Here is a 23,099-nt window from a genome sequence, read left to right as displayed (position 1 = left end):
TTGGAACAAAAGAAGCAGACAATTCTGAAGAACACATATCATTATAGCATTTATAGAAAAGTCTGCGACTAGCAGAAGCACATCTATGAGAGAAAAGGCGCAGAGAAGAAGAAACGGTAAGGTCAACTAAATTAGAGACATACTTCTGCAATTTGACAAGAACCTTCAAATGTGACACAGATTCACCAGCCCAAATATGACAACAATACTCCAAACGTGATCTGATGATACATTTGTAGCGACAGAGAATAGTTTCAGGTGTGAAAAGGCGTGTAAAGCGATAGAGAATGGATCTACGAGGGGCGTGCAATAAGTAATGCTCCTGATCCACTTCCAGTTGTCTGATCTAGCTGAAATTTTGTATGTGCAATGATTTATATCTCTACCGGTTATGTGGAAAATTACAGCTCTGAACTAATTGTGGTTTCTGTTTTACAGGTGCTTGAACTGAGTCAGGTGTGAAATGGAGACTGTTAAATGTCGAGCAGTGATCCGATTTTTTTATTTGAAAGGACGCACACTACAGGAGACTTTTGGTGAAATGAAAGAAACTTATGATGATAATGCTCCATCATATGACCTTGTAAAACGCTTGCATCGTGAATTCAAACATGGCCAGAAGTCTGTGGAAACAGCTCCCAGACCTGATCCCACCTCCTTCTGCCATTGATGAGGCATCTGTCCGTCAAGTTGAGGCTGCCATTTTGGAAGATCGGCGCATTACTATGCGCCAAATAGCCCAAGATGTCAGAGATTAGTACAGGGTCTGTGGAAACTATCATTCATGACCATTTGCATATGCTTAAGGTGTCTGCCAGATGGATTCCCAGGTTGCTCACACCATTCCAGAAGCGAGAACGCGTCGAGTGCTCGAGGATGAATTTGGAGATGTGCCAAGAAGATGAGTCAAAGTTTTTAAAAAGACTGATTACACAGGATGAAATCTGGGTCCATCACTATGTCAATGCAGTGGAAGCACTTGGACTCACCACCTCCAAAGAAGGCAAGGGTGCAGCCCTCCGCTGGCAAGGTCATGCTCACAGTCTTCTGGGACCAGGATGGAGTAGTGATGACAGATTTCCTAGCAAAGGGTACCACAATTACAGGAGCCTACTATGCTTCACCTTTGAGGAAATTAAGGGAAGCTATCAAAATCAAGAGGTAGAGCAAGATCAGCAAAGCTGTCCTTCTCCTGCAGGACAACGCTCCAGTTCACAACTCGCATGTCGCCAGATCAGAAGCACGGGCGTGTGGTTATGAAATCCTCCCCCATCCTCCCTACTCTCCTGACCTTGCACTCTCTGACTTTCACCTCTTCCCAGCCATGAAGTTGTTTTTGAAAGGAAAGCGTTTCCCAGATGATGTAGCCTTGATTTCTGAAGTCACGTCGTGGTTGGAGGACCAAGCTGGGGTGTTTTACAAAAACGGTCTCCTGAGCTACATCAAACGATGGGAGAAATGCATAACTCTGGGTGGTTCCTATGTAGAATAAGACTAATAACTGTGCCAAGTTTCGTTGGGAAGTGGGTCATGGGCATTACTTATTGCATGACCCTCGTAATATATACACTTCAAGAAAGATTTGGTGATAAGGAAAATAAAACCAAGAAGTTTTTGAGTCGATTTCTACTTCAAAACAGAGCCATCCATGATATGTAGGGAGAAAAGAGACATGTCTACGATTGAAAGACACAAGCTGAGTTGTAACAAACTAAGACGAAACATGCCACTTGCTCGCTTTGTATTTATGTATTTTCCTCCTTATGTACTTGCTTGGGTGGCCGGCGTTGCCTGGGTGTTTGAAAGTGGATGTTGAGCAAAAAAAAATGTTAAAAAATAGTGGTAGTAGGCAGGCAGGCTCGAACTTGTTTAAATTCAGGCTAGTCAATCAAAAAGAGAACTTTCGAAAATATCGGTGAAAAAAGCGACCCCTCCCTGTAAAAAAGCGTCCAGTTGAGGGTGAAGGAATTAATGTTTTTAGTCAATTTTTCGATATTTGTCGTCTGAAGGCTCGAGCTTCAAAACGATATCGATCTTGTGAAAATCCGTCGCTTCTGATGAAAGTTTTAGGCAGACATACATACATACATACATACATACATACATCTAAACAGACAGGTGAGATTTATGTTATAGATGACTAACAGAAATGGCTTGTTTCGTTTAATCCTGTTAAGACTGAACTATTATCTTTCAATCGTAGGCGTGTCTCTTTTCTCCTGGGATTCTTATAGCTGGGTCTGCTCTCAATAAGAAATCAACTCTAAAACTTCTTGGTCTTTCTTTCTCATCAAATCTTCTTTGGGGTCCATATAGTAAATCCATTATTCTTTCTGTTTCTTGTAAAATCGGCTCCCTCTATAACTCTAAACACTTTCTCACACCCGAAGTTATTCCCTATATCTAGAAATCTAATATTAGACTATGTACGGAGACTATGTATGTAGACTATGAACAGAGATTCACCAGCCCAAATACGGCAACCCGTATTTGGGCTGGTGAATCTCTGTTCGATCTGAAGGATAAGCTGCAGAAACGTATCTGTACTTTGACTGGCCCCACTCTTTTTTCTTCACTACAATCTTTCTCTCACAGACGTGATCTTGCTAGTCTCAGTCTTTTCTACAAATACTATTATGGCAATTGTTTCTCAGAATTGTCTGATTTATTCTCTGCTTCCTTTGTTCCAGCTCTTTTGACTCGTTGATCTAGTGGTCTTCATTAATTCGCTATTTTAATACATCATTGTAATACAGCTTCCTGTTCTAGTAGCTTCTTTCCAAGGACTGTAAGGTTGTAGCCACTCTCTTTCTGCTCACTGTTTTCCTTCTACCTACAGTCTCGGTTTTTTTTCCAGACTAAGATCAATAGGTATATTCTGTCTTTGCAATAATCACCTTTCGTTTTTGTTAGTTCCTTACATCAAGATGTTTCATGCTCTATCTCGAGCTATTTTCACAAAAAATAAAAATAAAAAATAAACATGTTCTGTGTGAAAATAAAATGGAAACGTTTTATCGGGAACATAATTACTTATTAAGTTCTCAGGCAATTTTGTTGATAAAAAAAAACTGTAGTGTAATGAATCCTATCTCATAATACGCGACATTATCAATATAGTGATTTCGATTGTTTTAAAAATATTTAAAAATTAAAATGAAGTGTGAGTTAAAAGTCATGTTAAAAAAAGGAGACTAACACTAACGGATCACCTTTCACTTATTTTAATTTAATCTACCTCATAGAAGGCAGAAACTTCTATCTTTTCACCAACTAATCCTCACTTGATCCCAATCGAAATGTGTGACCAGACGTGCGCGGCCCGACAGATCGCCGACTCCCAACGTCATGTATCGTGGATTTTTTGTTCGACTATCCCTCTTATGGCCGGATCATCATTTTCTGTGTGTGTGTGTGGGGGGGTGTTCTTCCCATTCTATCGATGTTACTTTCGTCTCTATTTCTGTTTCACAGTCAACTCTAAAACTGTCCAACTCCCATTCGCCGCGAAGGGCATCTAGTTGTCAACTAACTGTCTTCTCTACGTTGGTATCTGAGGTCGGCCCCAACCCCGGCTACCGGAAGCTGCCCTTCCCTGTTTTTTCTGTAGTTTTCTATTGTCCTGTCAACTCTAAAAATCTCGATCTAAAAATACTTAGAGATTCCTTGTTCGTTACTTCCTATCTATTATTTCCTATTCCTTTGTCTATTGTCCCCCCTCTTACCACTTAGTGACTCAAGACCACCTAAGGTTCACGTTATAGTATCACAAATGAACTAATTGAGGAACCACCCTGTTTTGACAAACTATTGGGAGAGACCTTCACTCTTGACCTGAAATGGAAGATTTACATTGTGGCGAAGGTAATGATAGACATGATCTACACAAGCGGTGTCAGGTGACAGGATTCCGAAAGGAAAAAGTCAATAAATACTTTCGTTTGTAGGTAACTCATTTATATACCTATGGCATTACTTTGCATATGAGGGGAGTGGTTGCTATAGGAAGGACGAATTTGAGAGGATAGGTATTGAGTTTTTGACAGCCGAGCGAACGAGAGAGAGAGAGAGAGAGAGAGAGAGAGAGAGAGAGAGAGAATTTGGACACAGTTTAATTTAAGAGGAGTTGGTACGAATTATTGATGAGGAGTTGGTACGAATGTTGATCAGAAGTTCTAACAATTTATTTTACACAAGCTATTTCGGCATCTTACTTATTCTTTTTAGTTTTTATTTGTTTTCTTTTTGGCAACAGTGAAGTTCAGCAGCAACATAACAAAACCCTTCTACGATGACAGAGACATGGTGGCTCAAAAAAAGGCAAACTTGTTATAAAACTACATAAAATAGATGAAGTGGCGAGCTTTTTACCATTATATTTGGAGGGAGACGCACTCTAACTCTGTCTGGATATGGACGAAGGTCATCAGACGAACAATGATTTAACTGAAGCCTGGTTAAAGGAGGTGTTCACAGATTAGGCATTCTCTGAGTATGTAAAACTAAAACAACTGAAATGGGTAGGAGAACATGTAGACGTATAGGCTCGAGATTGGAATGTAGCTAGCATTTGTGACAGCGTTCTCTAATAACTAGGGTTATGACAACAGCATATTTTTTTCATTGTTTTTGATCTCAAGTGTGTATCCATTGATATCTTATATGCTTTTATATAGAGTGATGTGGTTCTCAGTAGATTAACTGTGTCGAACTGTGTCGGATATATATTCGAGAGTCAAAACAATGATAATAATATTCTCTTGTCATAGCCTTGCTAATAACATCTCAATAGAATTATTGATACCTTGACCAGGATGCAGATAAGGATACTATTGAAGTCTGCAGCTACCTCGAAGTGAAGTCAAAGTTCCGTCCATAACGACTCCCTAAACAGGGATTATCTGTTACAGATGCAATGGCCAGGGTCATATGGGCAAAAACTGATGCAATGAATGTCTAAAAAGTGTAACAAGATCGGCCACTTTGCTGCAGAATGCCAGGAAAACGACTCTGGGGAAAAAACATCAGTGCCACTCTATTCCCCATGCAAGTGAAAAATGCGGCATATACAGTCATCCATGTATTTATTGACAGACGACAGTGCACGACCCTGGTTGACACCGGCTGTTCCATAATTCTGATGAACCAAGTGGTATGCTGTTGATGGAGATGCGATATGACGGTCTTTATGTCAACAAGATTCATCAAATGTCGTATTGAGTTCATATTTCATAAGCAAGGGCCACCAGCCGAAATACTAATAGACAATAGTACCAACCGACATTTTCTTAAAAGATTGAGGTGTATGACTTAGATTATGCAAAAGTATGAAAATTATTGCAGATAGGAAACAATATTCCATACCTAGGCAGTTTACTGGTATAACGTTACGCCAAAGGACAGTGTTTCAATTTCCACAACGCCATCCAATGCTGTATACATCTATGACGTCCACATGCAAGGTACCGATTCCATAGCTAGCCTTGATCTGCGAGATGTCCATGGACCAAATGGAGGATAGTGTTTGGGTCAGAATCCCTCGCAGCAGAATGAACAGTTCACACTCAGTGATGATTAATGGAATCCCTCATCATGTAAAGAATTTGCAGTCTTTTTCGGAAGCTTGTATACCATTAAATGCCATCAGTGGTTCGTCAGAAGAAAGCGAACAACTGAACAGGCCACGATTGATATTGATAGCCGATGCTTTTGACACTAGTAGCTCGGAAACCACCTGACAACGGCAACGATGATGATAGATCACCTGACAACGGTTTTGGGTGCAATTTTTCCCCAAGGAGAAAATTGCTATTTCCCCACTCAGTTGACTATAATATGGCTGTTTTCAAGTCTAATGTAAGTAAGTTCTTGTTGAGCAGTCTTTTTAAATAATCAAACTCTTCTCAAGTTTCACCTTCACTGATCATCACAATGTCATCTCACTGTCTACGCAACATGCATTAAACCTTATCCTCGAGTGTCCTTTGAGTGTTGATAAGCGGTGACCTCACCCTTTATAATTTTTTTAAAGTCAATGATATTAGTTGTTTAAAAAATATTCTATCTAAAAATACTTTGAGACAAAAACCATGAAAAACGTAATCCGTACTCCTATAATTTTTTTCTTTTTTCGTGTATTGATATTCATATTAAAAACCTTTTTTCTATTTATTTAAAAAAAACAAAAAAAACTTTGTTATATATGGTTCGTGGAATTGCATTCATCTGCAAAAGATCTAGCTAATTTGCATATTCTTTTAAACATCCATTTTAATTAATTCCCTATTAGTTTTTTCGGTTTTCTTATGGGATGATAATCTTTAGTTAACTGTTACGTGTAATTATATTCATGCAGATATTCTACATGATTTATACTTGTGTAATATTTGCATAAAAAGCTTACAGTAAACACAAACCTCTATATATATTCATGTATACGTATATGTACTTGTTTTAAAAATTTTGCTTATCAAACTCCTCTGTCAGTTTTTTGTTTACAGTCATGAAACTTAATATATAGGGTATTCGAACCCCTACGAAACTTTATATTTTGGGAAAATCGGTGCAAAAGTGTGGAAATTAAAGAAATGGAATTTTTCAGGTGAAGATCGAACGGCGGCATTATGAATATGCATGCATAACGTAATAGCTATTGGTTCATGTTTTAATTTTTAACCTCGCAGCAAACATGTCTTTATAGCTCAGGTATTAACGTCAAGGGAAAAAGTAAATTGTAAGCTAAACGTTTTTGTTTCGGTGCTCTGTGGTGGCGCACTAATCATTTTTTAAAACTTTTTAAATCATTACTTTATATTGGGTCCAATATAATATAATAAATACGAAATCTGCATTAATCAAAATATCATATCTAAGCATATTTTACGACTGGGCAATGCTAGTATCTTTTATTTAAAAAAAAAACTTATAATCGGCTGAGGTTAATTTTGTAAATAAAAAAAAAATAAAAAAATTTAAATCCAGTATTTGGAGGGCCAATATTTCAAAGAATATGGATAAAACCAAAAATAGCTAAATAACTAAATGGTTTTGTTTGGACACCAAAGAAAACTATAATAAAAATAACAAAAGATTTTTATGTCCTCTTTTGTGTACGAATTCAACGTCCTAAATAATTAGTGACATACATCAATTAACAGCCACATTCTTTTCATTCTCATTTTATTTTGAATTAGTTGTGTGTGTGTGTGTGTGTGTGTGTGTGTGTGTGTGTGTGTGGAGTCCTGCTGTCACATTTGGGCTAGTGCATCTGCTACTAGTCTCTCGCTCCTGGACAGGGTCCAAAAGAGAGAAGCCAACCTAATAGGTCCCAAACTGTCATCTGTGTGTGTGTGGAGTCCTGCTGTCACATTTGGGCTAGTGCATCTGCTACTAGTCTCTCGCTCCTGGACAGGGTCCAAAAGAGAGTAGCCAACCTAATAGGTCCCAAACTGTCATCTGTCCCACCGACGTAATGTTGCATTCCTCTGCCTGTTTTACAAGTATCTTAATGGTGGCTGCTCTGACGAACTACAAGCTCTTGTTACCCCCTCAACGAAAATACCGTCCCCCTGACAAACCTGACAAGCAGCGAAGTCCCACGCCTACACAGTTGAGATCCCTAGATGTAAGAAAGCCTTTTACTCTAATAGCTTCTTTCCCAGAACTGCAGGACTTTGGAATTCTCTCCCGGTTTCCTGCTTCCCCAACTGTACTGACATGCAGAAGTTCAAGTGTAATGTAAACAGACATCTTGTTGCTAAACTCCCTACATAGTATCCCTACAACTTAGGTTCCTGATAGTAGCCCCCAACATCAAAATGGCAACGTACCTTGTTTGGGGTGAAAGTGTAATAAAAAAAATAGGTGTATATATAAATATTCAAGTTGTGATCAGTGAAATGGAACAGTTAAATGATAAACAAACAGCCGACTGGCACTAAACAAAAATCTGTACGCTTTATTTGGCACCGACACTCATGCATATTATATTAACAGTAAAAATTTCAAAATAGTTTTTCAAAATGAGTTCTATCACATACTAGTAGGAAGACCGACACTTCCAATACTTTTAGTGTCATCGAAAGTGGTGTTTTTTTTTTCAATAAAATCGATTGCCTGTTCTTTTTTTTTTTTTACTTGGCCTTCGGGACAAGATCAAAGTGTAGTAAAATTAAACAAGTAGTCTCTCAGCTAGCTGAGTGTGTGTTCCATCTCTCCCCGATTAGGAAGCCTCCAAGATCCCCATCCCCTCTTACCTGCAATTTTTGTTTTCACCCCTTCCTCTAAATTTTACCCAACTTGGAGAAAAAGAAATACAAATTAACCTCTATCCCTTACCCACAAAAATTTTCTTTTCTCCATTCACCCCCATCTAGAGGGCATCCCCACCTAGAGACTGACCCGCAGAAGCGAGGTTCCTTTTACAAACCTAGTGGAACGGGCAGTCTATCAACTAGATGGGGTTGGGAGGGTCCTACTAATCACCTTTTGTTTTTTCTTCCCCCGCCCTCGACACAAATGAATTATTGTACCATTTTATTGTTATCTTTTTTGTTTTTACAGGTCAATAAAAAATGTTTTAAAAATTGGGAGTTACTAGGACGTCCCCCAATATGAAAGGGTGAATGCGGTATTATGGTGAAAGAAGATACTAGCTGGGAGAAACTTTTGACTTTGTTTAGTTCTGGAGTGACAAGGATGACCAACGACCCCCAAAATCCCCCCTTTTGAGTTGGCCATGTGCCTAAGTTTTTTTGTTCATCGTTAATTTTGACTGTATTTTTTAACATGAATAAAAGATTTAATATCTCAAAGTGTAGTATCTGTTCCCCAGATGCTGCACTTCTATTTCTTGTTCTCTTTCAGTGGAGGAGAAATCCTTCACGACTGAGACAATTTTTATTTTTGTACCTTTTCTCCACGTTAAAAAACGACCCTGGTGTCTAACTCTGTCCCGTGGGTAGGCATAGTAAATAGGTACAATGAATTTGTTTACATTAGGCTTGAAATAAAGTTTAAAATGCAAAAATCAAGCATTATGGTTCAATTGTGGTGTACAATGAATTAGTTTACAAAACATGGTAGTCTGCACTCCACTGTAGATAACCTAGTGTTGATTTTATAAAATCATTTTTATATAAAGGCTTGAAATGAAGTTTAAAATGCAAAAATCAAGTATTATGGTTCAATTGTGCTCTAAGCAGGAATATTTATTTCAGACGCCCCTCTGTCTTCTCAAAGAACATACAGTTGATTTTATGCATCGGGCGCTTCTGCTTGTGCCGTGATACAACTTTACAAATGCACTTGTGATAGTAGGCTGTATAAGGATATAGTTATAAAGTACCTATTTATAATGTCTCCCCACGGGACAGGGTCGTTTTTTAACGTGGAGAAAAGGTACAAAAATAAAAAATAAAATTGTCTCAGTCGTGAAGGACTACTCCTCCACTGAAAGAGAACAAGAAACGGAAGTGCAGCATCTGAAGAACAGATACTACACTTTGATCTTTTTATTTATTTGCTTCCCCACTGAGCAAATTAGGCACAAGGCCGTTTTTTAATGTGGAGAGAGAGGGAGGGGGGAGGGAAGGGGGGATCCTGCTCCCGAGAGGTGGGAAATGGGAGCTGGATAGTAACTGTGGTCGTAGGGTGATCCCTACCTTGACCAAGTTCAGATATGTGGGGTTACCCCCACATATGGTCTTTGCTAGTCATAGCTGGTCTTTGCTTGCAGCATCTGCCGGAATATATGGTATTTATTTGCCCCCCCCCACCGAGCAAATTAGGCACAAGGCCGATTTTTAATGTGAGGAGTGAAGGGGAAATGGGGACCAACTCCCCGGGGAGTAGGGGAGCTGGATAGTGACAATTGGTATGAAGGGTTGCCCCTACATTGACCAAGGTCTTATCTGTGGGGTCGCCCCCACATAGGGTCTTTGCTTGCAGTATCTGCCGGAATAGATGCTACACTTTGATCTTGGCCAAAAGGCCAAGGAAGGATGGATAAAGTTAAAAAGTATAGTCAATAGTGCGAAATTTCTTTAAAAATTTGGTCCAGCCAGCGTCTATAGTTTTTTTATGACCGAGCAATATGTTTTCGAGAATTAATTCTTGTTTAAGTCATGTAAATTCTTTCGACGTCGAAGTTCTGTTCGTGTATCTTTCATGATGAAGCATTGGCTTATTATCAAAGCAGAGAAAGAAGAAAAAAGAAAGAAGGTCGGAAATCTTCTTAACTCTCAGCGTTGCACTTGACCGGCACAAGAGGCTTTTTTTTTCTCTTCCACAACTCGCTTCTTAAGCAGCAGCCGTTTTTTTTTTTCGTGGTCTTCCCAGCTGACAACAACCGCTCGTGAACGAAATATTTATTCTCAATAGAAATGTAACATTTCTATGAAAATTTGGCACAATACCGAAAATTGTGAAATATTACGCAATTGATGGTTGAATGCGATTACATTTTGCTGATGTTTACAATCCGTATTAATCCGTATTAATCCCTATTAATCACTTACTATATGTTGAACAGATAATATACTACTTAGTCCCCTGCACTTTATCATAAGAAAGGTCCATACAAAATTTCAGCTAGATTGGCCCAGTAGTTTCCGAAAAAACTAGAATAAGTGTGGTATTGTTGTGACTAATCCTATTAATCTCAGACTGCGCATTTAACAGATGCCATAATATTTAAATCGCTGAACTTTATCATAACAAAGGTCCATACAAAATTTCAGTCAGATCGGCCCAGTAGTTTCTAAGAAAAAGTGGAATAGACAGAAAAACAGATAGACAGACAGACTAAAAGAAATATAATATAGATATACAGCATATATTACAGGGTGACATCCCCACCCTCCCCACAAAAAAGAACTGCCTTCCCCATAAAATCGTTAATAAGATTCAAAAAGTCAATCAAATTTATTACAAATTTTCTTGTCCATGAATTTTCAATTATGAATGCTCAACAATCTTTATTCTATCACCTTTATTCTATCAGGGGATACTTTGGTAATCGTCGTATTAGTTGGATGCATTATTCTAAATATGGTTCCCATTTACCAGATCTTAATACATCATATTTTTTATGTGTAAATAAAAATTAATTTCGATCAAAACAATCTGAAGAGGACATAGATGTCTAACAATCTTTATTTTAGGGATCAGACTTTACACTCACCAGATTTAAATCCCCCAGATTTTAATCTGTAGTGTTACCTAAAATATAATATCGATGGAAATCTATTATATAAATCTCATCTGTCTGTTTGTGTGTTTGTGTATTTGTGCATGTCCGCTAAAACCTTTTTACATGTGCATCAAACAATGACAAGATTGGTATCGTTTGAAAGCCCAGTCTCTCGGCCAACTAATATCCAAACATTGGCCAAAAGCATTCATTCTTTGACCGTCAACTGGACCGTTTTTTACAAGAAGGGGTCACTTTTTCGTCGATTTTTTGCAAAATTATCATACGCCTTGTAATGACTAAGCTTGTTCTAAACAGCGGCGACATCATTTGTCGTGGTGGGCGCGGTGACTAAACCATTCGCTTTTTTTTCACTTCCTTTTCCTCTTAGCGTTACAGGCTCGAACCTGCCTCTCTGCTTACTACTTTTCCCCCCCTCGCATGGGTACTCACTGCTATTATTTTTTTTTACAACATTTTGAAACATTTTTTTAGGGCTTACTTACTATAAAGTCTCTACACACCCGGGCAACGCCGGGGATTCCCACTAGTTACGACTAAAATTGAGTCATTGCCAAGAGAAGAGTCTGTAAGATGTATTAACGATTTTACATTTCGAATTCAGGTGAACATCGATAAAAAAAGAAGACTCAAAAAGCGGCATTAATCCTAAGGAGAAAGTGTCATGGGAATATTAAATTCACAAGCTCCCAATCACATATATATCCCGATCAAAGGACATGACGACGTTAAACTTTTGTAGTTTTTGCAGGAAGGTGTCAACGTTGTCCTACATTCAGCGCCTGGTATTCCTAAATAGTCCCCCATCTGGTACTGATCAGACTCAACGTTGCTTCTTTGATCTAACACTAACCGGTGTGTCGACATGATTATGGCGTATATAAGAAGACTGTTGGGAATTCATGGTTGAAATTTGGTGGACAAGTTAGAGTGAATTTTATTTGTACTTAATCTGGTTGGATTGCAGAAAGGATTGTGAATTTTATCAACGATCCCATTTTAAAGGTCACCCTGCGATATGGCAGATTTTATTCACATCTTATGTTTCCTAACACCTTAGCCTCTAGTTCTATTACCCAATATTGTTACACTTTATCTAAACGTTTTGTATTTAAAATATTGAGAAAACATAAAAAAGACAACAAAAAAAAAATTTTTTGAAACATTAACAGTAAAAAAGTGCGCTATTTTTTCTATTTCTTTCTCGTGTTTATTATTTTTCGCGTCGGAATTAAATAATATTAACATTTGCAGGTGTTTAAAAGGCGCTAATTAACCCTTTTCCGGCATGAATTCTGGATAATTTGTCAGCAGATAGAAACAGCATTAATTAAAAATTGCAAGAAGTGTGCAATTTCGCAATGAAGATGCGATGAACATCTCAAATTAGTGAAAAAAAAATAACTGCAAGAAAAATTAATAAGTTCAACTATATTATTTTTATCTCATTTTTAGGCTAGACACAAGGACAAGTGTTTGTTTGCTGAAAGCGTTTCTGTGGAACGAATTGGTTTTCAGTTCGTGAACTATGTATTATGCTAACATTTTCTTTTTTTTAGTCTTAATCACCCCATACAAGGCGGTACGGCCAATTGGATGTAAGGAGTTACTATGTGGTACTGTCTACAAGGACACTAGGGAGTTGAGCAGCAAGATGCCTGCTTACATTATGTTTAATTTTCTGCATGTTCGTACAGTCAGGTTAGCAGGAATGAGGGAGGGAATTCCAAAGCTTAGCAGTTCCAAGGAAGAAGCTATAGGAGTATAAAGCCTTCCAGCATCTAGGGACCCCACAGTGAAGAGGTGGAATCTTGCTGATAGTAGGGTTATTCGGGAGTATTTATGTTGAAGAGGGGCACAAGTGCTAGGAGTTCATCAGAGCACATTCCATTAAAGTACTTGTAAAACAGGCACAGGGATGTAACATTTATAGTGATGGGACAGGGGTTGGAGCTTGTTTGATAGTGCATGACTGGAGACATTTTTTTTGGGGGGGGGCGATGTCTCTAAGAGGGAGAGACCAGTGGTAGATACATCAGCCCAGATGTGGCAGCAACACTCCATGCATGGGCGAATTGTGGCTTTGAAGAGATACACGATACTGTCAGGTGTGAGAAATTTTCTAGCATGGTATTGGGAGCCCACTTTCTTTGCATCAATCTTGGCAATGTATTTATTTATGTATTTGTTCCAATTCATGTTTCCTGTGAATGCTAAGACAAAAGGTTTGAACAAATGAGCTCTCAGGTAGAGTGTTATTAGTCATGCCAATCTGTTGTTGAGAAGGTTTATTGTAATTTTTAAGACTGAATTCGTTACTCTGTGTTATCTGGGTTGAAATGAGGAATAACACCATATGCAACTAAAGTATAGACCAATAAGTCTCCTGTGCGTCATGAGGCTTCCTTTCTAGGGCAATTGCTCTTGACATATCAAAGGCCTTTGATGGAGTATGGCATAAAGTTCTACTTCATAAAATTTCCAGTTACAGTGTAGCTGGAAATGTCTTCTCAGTTATTAAATCATTAAATCACCTTCAAGTTCAACGTAAACAAGTTCTTGATGAGCCGTTCCCTTTAACTAATCCAATTTACCAAATTTACACTATTACCGATTCCTGTGATACTAGCAGTTCAGCCCGGCTTTGCACGGGCCCTATGTACTGTTCATAACTTGCCCTACGTGTGAATACACTTTATGTAAAATTTCAAATGTTTAGACCAAAATTAGTTTGAGTACTTTCGTAGAGACCACAGTGGTCAATTTTTTTTTTAAACTTTGACCCCAATTTTGACTCCTTAACATCTTCTTTTTTTTTTTTTTTTTTTGCTCAAATAAAATTATAAAGTTTGATCCATGTCCAAGTAACATACATTTAAAATTTCAAGTGTTTGGATCCAAAATTAGCGGAGGAGTTTGGTAGAGTTTTCAAAGATCAAATCGTTGAACTTTGGCCCCTTGGCAGCCAAATTTCTGACCGAAACCTGATTGAAAAGATTTCCTCAAATCTCAATACTCCTTATGTCAAATCTCGAGTCTCTAGACCGAAAATTGACAGAGTTATTTGGCAGGGAAGTGTACACAGAAAGACAGACACACAGACAGACATTTTCACTTTTATAGATAGATAGATAGATAGATAGATAGATAGATAGATAGATAGATAGATAGATTGTCCCATTGACTACTGTATACTCTTTAACCCTTATCTTCGAATGGCCTCTGGGCCTTGACAAGTGGTGATTTCTATGCATAAAAAGAAGGAGAGGAAAGAAGTAAAAAGACAAAGACTTGAATGAGAGAAGAAGAAAGAAAACAGAAAGAAAAAAAAGAGCAACAATTAAAGAAAGAGGAAAGCAGGAGAAAAAGAGAAAATGTTGACTGGAGGACGGAAAATAATGGTTGTGCATATAATGCCTTTCTGCCAACGTTGGGAACAAATGTATTTACGTCACAACGATATTCTGACAGTTCTCATTTATAACTAAGATTTCTCTAAGTCTGCATGGACTTACGGTTTCAATAGTATTCTGAAATGTTTGGCAACTTCGCAGAGAAAAAGTACAATGAACAAAGAAAGAAAGAAATAAGAAAAAGACAAGGAAAAAAAAAATGAACGTTAAATTAGGAAGAAAGTTACCGAGAAAGAAAGAATGTTAAAAAAAAACGTTCGCAATTCAAACATTGCGAAGAAAGAAAATAAAACCTAGTTAAAAAAAATGGCAGGAAAACAGTAGGAATAGGATGAAAAAATCACAGCTTGTATTTTTCAGCAGTTTTATTTGCAGAAACAAAAGTTCACATCATAGATGTCGTCTCACTAAAAGCGGAAATATGATTAAACAGTTCCTATCTTTAACTGAACAGTAATTGTTCCCCTTGACAAAAGGAGGATGGACTTGTAAATTCACCCTTGTCCGTTCGTCCGTTCGTCTGTCTGCACTTTTCTTAATAACTACGTCTTGGAAATTTTGAAATTTTGCAAAAACATTAAACATGATATCAGTAAAAAAAAACAACAAAACGGATTTTCTGGGAAAATTCCGGTTGCTTCCCTAGAGATGCATTTCGGGTTAAAATGGCTAAAATTGACACTTTTATGCTTATTAAAAAAAGTTGATGTCTTGGATTTTTATAAAACTTTCTGAAAAGTTGTAACTAACTGATTTCTATATAATTTTGTTCGTCTATACTTCGCGATAACTCTTGGGTGTGCCCCAGGAGCTCTTTTAAAGCTAATAAAACACTCTTTTTGGGGACTATTTTATCATATTTGTCAAAATTTTCTGTGTATATATTATTTAGCAGTTTTGCATGGTGCTGAACTCAAATTTAAATATGTTAAGGCCTTGGGGACTTTGGGGGCTAAATGGGGTGGGGGGCAAATGATGGGCTTAGTCATTTCTTTTTTTGCATGGTGCAAAACTCAAATTTACATATGTTAAGGCCTAAAACTGTACCGTTTGTTCATTTTCACCAGGCGTCCTCTGGGGACTTTTGGGATTAAATGGGGGGGGGGCAGATGCTGAACTTAGTCATTTGTTATGCCTCGTTCACTGTGCACTCACGTGGGACCATGCATGCTTCACTTGTTCTAAGGGAAATTGCCTTCATAAATAAACTAAGACTAACTCTAACAACTATTGCGATGGTAGTAGTTGTGTTAGTCTTAAATCATCATCATCATCATCAGCATCATCTCGTGATGGAAATAGTGGCATTAGTCTTAGTTTCTTCTTCTTCTTCTTCTTCTTCTTCTTCAACAACAACATCAACATGGAAGTGATGATGAATAAGTGGTTAATGGCATGGATTTATAACCTGGATGTACCAGTTCGTTCCGCAGAAATATTTTCACTTAGGATGTTGGCAACCTTTACGTGGTCCCTTTCCATAAGTACCCGATTTCTTTTTAAAAAGAATTCTGACCAGAAAGATATCAAGAAAACGAATGCCAACAATAATGAAATAAAGACTGATGCTCAACAACAACAAAAACAACAAAAACAACAACAACAACAACAACTATATTACTTTAAATTCTATGTGTCAACAGCACTATGCCTTTTGGCTAGGATCAAAGTGTAATATATGTTGTGATGTTACACTGCATCTTTTCTGCCTTCGATTAGTGAAACAGAAATACTGCTAGACAGAGGCAATTAAAAATAAAACTTTTGTCCCAATCCAAAGTGACTCTTTTGGAAGGAGCTAGATTTTCTTCACATTAAAACCTGACCTTGTGTCTAACTCTGCCCTCGTTGGGTTGGTTGGTTGTTTTTGCTTTACAGCATATCCACCCTTTTCAGGTTATTTAATGCCAAAGCCAAAGATTTTGAAGAAAATTTTTAATAGAATATATTTGAGTTCTTTTTTTTGGGGGGGGGGGGGTCAAGTCGGTTTCTATTTAACCCATAGTTGGGACCCTAACAGGTACTACCACTCCGTGTCAGAGTGGACCTGGGAGCAATGGCAATTAAAGGGTGGCTCCACACTCGCCAAAGCTCGAAAGTTGGAGTCTCACCATCGGATATAGTTTAAGGTCATATCCAGGACCGCCCTCGTTGGGAGGTAAGTAAATAGGGTTTAGCAGTGATATTAGAATTGGATAGATTCATAAATGTATCAGATCATACTCAATAAATTTATGAAGTCTCTTTTGGGTATTAACAGAAGCAAATTAGTCAAGCGAAGGACTCGATATTTAGATTGATGCTTTTTTGTTGTTGTTTTTGTTTTGTTTTTTTCATTGACTTTTGGTGTGAAATAGTACTCGTGATAAACAGAGGTGGGAAATAGGGAGAGGAAAAAAGGAGTAGAGATAGATAAAGATGGGGATATACACATAGATAGAGAGAGGCGTAAAAATGGAGTAGCGATATAGATAGAGAGAGAGGGATAAAATTAAAAGGGGGTAGAGATATAGATAGAGAGAGGGGGTAAAAAGAAAAAGGAGTAGAGATATAGATACAAAGAGGGGGATAAAATTAAAAGGGGGTATAGCGACATGGAAAGAGAGAGGTGGATGAAAAAGAAAATGAGGGGAAGAGATATAGAGAGAAAGAGTGGGACAAGAAAAAATGGAGGTAGCGACAGAGATAGAAAGAGAAGGGTAAAAAGAAAAGGAAATAGCGATAGAGAAAGGGGGCGATAAAAAAGGGAGTAGCGACATAGATAGAGGAAACTTTTAGAACTTGTTACACACACACACACACACACACACACACACACACACACACACACACTTTTTAATAAAGTAAGTAAAAAGACTCCCGGGCAACGCTGGATAGATACATTCAACGCGTGAGTAATAAATTCTGTAACAGCCTTGCGAGCCTGTCTTTGTTTTATCGTTATTTCCATGGCAAGTGTTCGTCTGAGCTCCAATCTCTGGTCGCCCCCTCGCCAATCTTTCACGATAAACACCCATCTAGTTGAAACCACTGTCACAAATTTCCCCCACTCTTTAGCTGTGCCAAAACTAAAACGTAGATTCCATGAACAAAGCTTCTTTCTTAGAAGTGCACGCTTGTGGAACTCTCTTCCGTTTGCCTGTTTCCCACATGACTACAACCTGGATGTCTTCAAGTCCAACATAAACAAATTCCCATTGAACCGCCCCCTTAAGTAAGACACTTTATCAAGTCTCCAATAGTAACGATTACTGCGATACTATCCCATTGATTACTGTACGCACAATAACCCTTATCCCTGAGTGGCTTCCTGGCCTTGAAAAGTGGTGACTACCTTGTAAAAAAAAATGTTCAGGGAGTTTTAAGAATCTTTAAGTGTGCGTGCGTTCATATCGAAGTGGGTCACGCACGAGCGTGTGTGTGTGTGTGTAATTCCTTTCTCATGGAGATAGAAAGTGTGTTTTAAGTCGACGTTAAAGACGACGTAGGAAGGAAGCATGGCGACACATGATTTGAACTTGTATTAATTTGCAGACTTCTATTTGAAATTGTCTCTTCGCTTCTTAAATAACCTACAGTTATATACATACTAGCATTTCAGCCCGGCGTTGCCCGGGTGTTTGGAGGTGTATGCTGAGTAAAAAAAAAAAAAAGACGTCAATTTTTTTAAACTTTGACCCCTATTATGACGCCTTAACATTTATTGTTTTGGGCTCAAATCGAGTTATTAAGTTAGAGCCATGTCCAAGGAAACTATATCTAAAATTTCAAGTGTTTAGCCCCAAATTGTCAGAGGAGTTTGGCAGAGTTCTCAAAGGTCAAATCGTTGAACTTTGACCCCTTAACAGCCAAATTTCTGGCCGAAAACCGATCACATAGATTTTCCCAAATCTCAGTACCCTGTATATCAAATTTCGAGTCCGTAGACTAAAAATTGACAGAGTTATTGCGTAGGGAAATGTACACAAACACACAGACAGGCAAACAGACAGACAGCCACAGACACACAGACACGTTCACTTTTATAGATATATAGATAGATATATGATTACTTCATTTGATATCATATATACTATATATATATACTAGTATGAGTGCCCGGCGTTGCCCGGGTTTTTGGAGGTGTATGCTGAGGAAAAAAAACAAAAACAAAAAAAAACGGTCCATTTTTTAAAATTTGACCCATATTATGACCCATTAACATTATTGTTTTGGGCTCAAATCAAGTTATTAAGTTAGATTCATGTACAAGGAACCTATATCTAAAATTTCAAGTGTTTAGACCCAAAATTGTCGGAGGAGTTTGGTAGAGTTCTCAAAGCTCAAATCCTTGAACTTTGACCTCTTAACAGCCAAATTTCAGGCCGAAAACCGATCACATAGATTTTCCCAAATCTCAGTACCCTGTATGTCAAATTTCGAGTCTGTAGACTAAATATTGACAGAGTTATTGCGTAGGAAAATGTACACAGACACACAGACAGGCACACAGACAGACAGACACGTTCACTTTTATAGATATACTGGCATGGGGTCCCGGCGTTGTCCGGGTGTTTGGAAGTGTATGCTGAGCAAAAAAGAATTTTAAAAAAAACAGTCAATTTTTTTAACTTTGGCCCCTATTATGACTCCTTAACATTTATTGTTTTGGGCTCAAATCGAGTTATTAAGTTAGATCCATGTCCAAGGAACCTATATAAAAAATTCAAGTGTTTAGACCCCAAATTATTGGAGGAGTTTGGTAGAGTTCTCAAAGCTCAAATCGTTGAACTTTGACCCCTTCAGAGCCAAATTTCTGGCCGAAAATCGATCACAAAGATTTTCCCAAATTTCAGGAGCCTGAAAATGTACACACACACACACACACACACACACACACACACACACAGACACACAGACACACAGACGCATTCACTTTTATAGACATATAGATAGATAGACAAAAATATATACGTATACATAAATATATATGGAAACAATTTTGTGTTTACTGTAAACTTTTTACGCAAATATTATGCAAATATAAATCATGTAGAATATCTGCATGAATATAATTACACGTAATAGTTCACTAAAGATGATCATCTAATAAACAAACCGAAAAAAACTAATAGGGAATTAATTAAAATGTATGCTAAAAAGAATATGCAAATTAGCTAGATTTTTTACTAGTGAAAATTGTATTTTCTTTTTAAATAAATAGAAAAAGAGGGTTTTAATATGAATATCAACACACACAAAAGAAAAACGAATTTATAGGAGTATAGATAGATATAGATAGATAGATAGTTAGATAAATGTGTGTGCGGCCGTTAAGATTCCGATTGGTTAATGAAAAATCTTGCAATTTCAATTTCACAAGCATTTTTGAATTGTTGTGCCGAAGCTTGATATTATGTGAATTAATCTTGACTGTCTGAAGATAAACTTTTGTTTAGACTCTACAAATAAATTTAAAGTTAATTAAACGCAATAACATTAATAATAATAATAATAATAATAATAATAATAATAATAATAATGAAAACAGCTGAAATATTAATTTCATGAATAAATAGTCTTGAATGCGGAGACTAACTACAAGCGCGGACCAGGCAAACTGCTGAACAGACAAAACATTAAGCGCTACATGGAACCAAGAATATTAAGACTGCACACCTATAAGTTCTCTAACCCCACCCCCATCCCTCCATTATTACATCACTGCTCTCCTCCCCCCCCCCAAAAAAAAAGTGAGATCGAATAGCCAAGTAGTCAAGGAGGAAGAAAAGACCGAGGAGTGAGCACTGACCAGACCTCCACTGTATGTGCAAAGAGAACTGGGACCTTGGGGAGGCTTATTGCCACTCAAGTTCCAGTAAAGACCAATGGCCGCTGCCAACGAGAAATCAATGGCAAGCAGCCGTTGCGATAATGCAAATTTATTTGGAAATGTTATCGAAAGAGATGGAGAGAACTGGAAAATCTGGAGAGACTTCTCTTCCAGAGAGCATTACAGGGTGTATTCAATGAGATCTTTTATGACCTGTGTGAAAGCTCCTTGTGGGACAATAATAATAATAGTAATAACAAAAACAACAACAACAACAATAATAATAATGATGATGATAGTAATAATAACAATAATAATAATAATAATAATAATAATAATAATAATGCAAACTAATTTCGCAAATGTTATGGAAAGAGGTGGAGAGTACTGGAAATCTGGGGAGACTTGTTGTCACTCAGACTCCAGGAACACCACAGGTTGCTCTCAGATAATATTCTTTGATATTGACCTGTGTGAAAACTCCAAGTGAGTGAATAATACTAATGATAATAAACGTAAAATGGTGAGTTAACTACGTCCCCATCCTACAATAAAATAAAACAAAAAAGTGTAGTGTCGGCACAGATAGGCATAATATCTGATCAAGAGTATGGAAAGGCCGAGGACAGAAAGCACTAACAAGACCTCTACTGGAAAAAGTGCAATGAGGACTGGGACCTTGGAGAGGCTTATCGACACCTAATTCCAGTGAAGACTGATGGTTATTGCCAGCAAGAAATCAATGATGAGCAGCTGTTGAGATAATGCAAATTTAGTTGCAAAGGTTGTTGAAAGAAGTGGAGGATACTGGAAATCTGGGGAGATTTGTTATCATCTAGACCCCAGATAACATCACTGGTTATTATCAGTGAGTAATCACTGATCATTACCTGTGTGAGAACTCCTAGTGAGTAAATAATAGTAATTGTCTTTTGGGACATGGAGGTATAAATAGATAAACTCATTCAAGCAAGGAGGTCAGATGTCATGATAATTAACAAGAAGGAAAGAAAACCGTCATATTTTAGATTTTGACGTTTCAGCAGACCACAGGGTGAAGCTAAAAAAGGAATATGGAATGTTACTAGCTGTAGGAGTACGGGGAAGAAAACCTGGAACAAATACTACGAGAAATTGGAATCAAGAGTGAGGGTGAGACTATACAGGGGACAGTAATGATGAAAACAGCTGAAATCCTAAGGAAAATCCTTGAATGCAGAAACTAACATACATAAACAACAAACCAGCTACATGGAAACAGCAGCATGGCTGATACTACAACAAAATAGTCGTAAAGGATCAAGGAGGATGGTAGGATTGAGGAGGTAGAACGCTAACGAGACATCCACTGGATGAGTGTGAAGATTGCTGGGACGTTGGGGAGGTTTATTGTCACCCGAATTCAGGTGAAAACTAATGGTTGTTACCAGTGAAAAATCAATGGTAAGCGGTTGTTGCAAAAATGCAAAGTCATTTGTGAAGGTTATAGAACGAGGTGGAGAGTACTGGAAATTTAGGGGAGGCTTGTTGTCATCCAAACTTCACGTAACACAACCAGTTATTTCAAGTGAGTAATCTTTGATGATAGGTTGTGTGAGAACTTTTAGTAAGTAAAAAAATAAATAAATACATAATAATAATAATAATAATAATAATAATAATAATAATAATAATAATAATAATAATAATAATAATAATAATTATAATTATAATAATAATAATACAAAAAAAATATAAAAATACATATCACAGAGCACAGAAAGGATAATCACCGCAGCAAGAAACAATGAAAAAACAAGCAAGATAGAGAATGGAAAGGCGATAAAACGAGAAGAGAAAAATAGGAAGAAAAAACAGCTACACAGACGATTTATAAGGATGACAAAAGATGAAACTCACGAAAACACTTGGACATGACTCTGAAAAGGACACTAAACCAAAAACCTAAATCACTGATAACAGCTGCACAAGATAACGTGATTGGAAATCAACAGTACACAAGAAAAAACAAGGCCGATAGCTATGAGTCGCGTGCTCTCAAATGAATGCGTGAATGTAGGATTGACATGAAATTCTTAAAAATAAACTAAAATGACCGAAAAATGGGCTGAAATGACTTACATAAATAAAAAGTAAATGACTTAGAATGACTTTAATCAACTTAAGGATGAATTGAATGACCTTAAGAATGACTTGAATGCTTAAAAAAATAACTGAAATCCTTCAAAAACAACTTGAATGATCTGGAGAATGACTTGAATGGCTTTGAGACTGACTTGTTGTAAAGTGAATGATCATTTTACATTAGATTAATACAGAAAAGTGATCCACCACTTTATATCACAATAAGTACAGCATGTAGTAAGAACAGATACTACACCTTGATCTTAGCCAAAAGGCCAAGAAAAGGGTATTTATTTGCTCCCCCACCGAGCAAATTAGGCACAAGGCCGATTTTTAATGTGAGGAGTGAAGGGGAAATGGGGACCAACTCCTTGGGGAGTAGGGGACCTGGATAGTGACAATTGGTATGAAGAATTGCCCCCTACATTGACCAAGTTCTATATGTGGGGTTGGTATTTATTTGCTCCCCCACCGAGCAAATTAGGCACAAGGCCGATTTTTAATGAGGAGTGAAGAGGAAATGGGGACCAGCATCCCG

At 37.5% G+C, this 23,099-nt stretch overlaps 1 pseudogene; it reads right to left on the bottom strand.

Annotated features, from left to right (window-relative positions):
- Positions 1-22,718: 22,718 nt before the first annotated feature.
- On the bottom strand, positions 22,719-22,849 carry LOC145284171 (U2 spliceosomal RNA; annotated as a pseudogene).
- Positions 22,850-23,099: the final 250 nt, after the last annotated feature.

Source organism: Euprymna scolopes, chromosome 8 (assembly GCF_053919585.1).
Source record: "Euprymna scolopes isolate OS-2025 chromosome 8, ASM5391958v1, whole genome shotgun sequence".
Classification (NCBI taxonomy): Eukaryota; Metazoa; Mollusca; class Cephalopoda; order Sepiida; family Sepiolidae; genus Euprymna; species Euprymna scolopes.
Note: the sequence above shows the minus strand (reverse complement) of the source record. Positions and strands in the feature narration are given on the sequence as shown.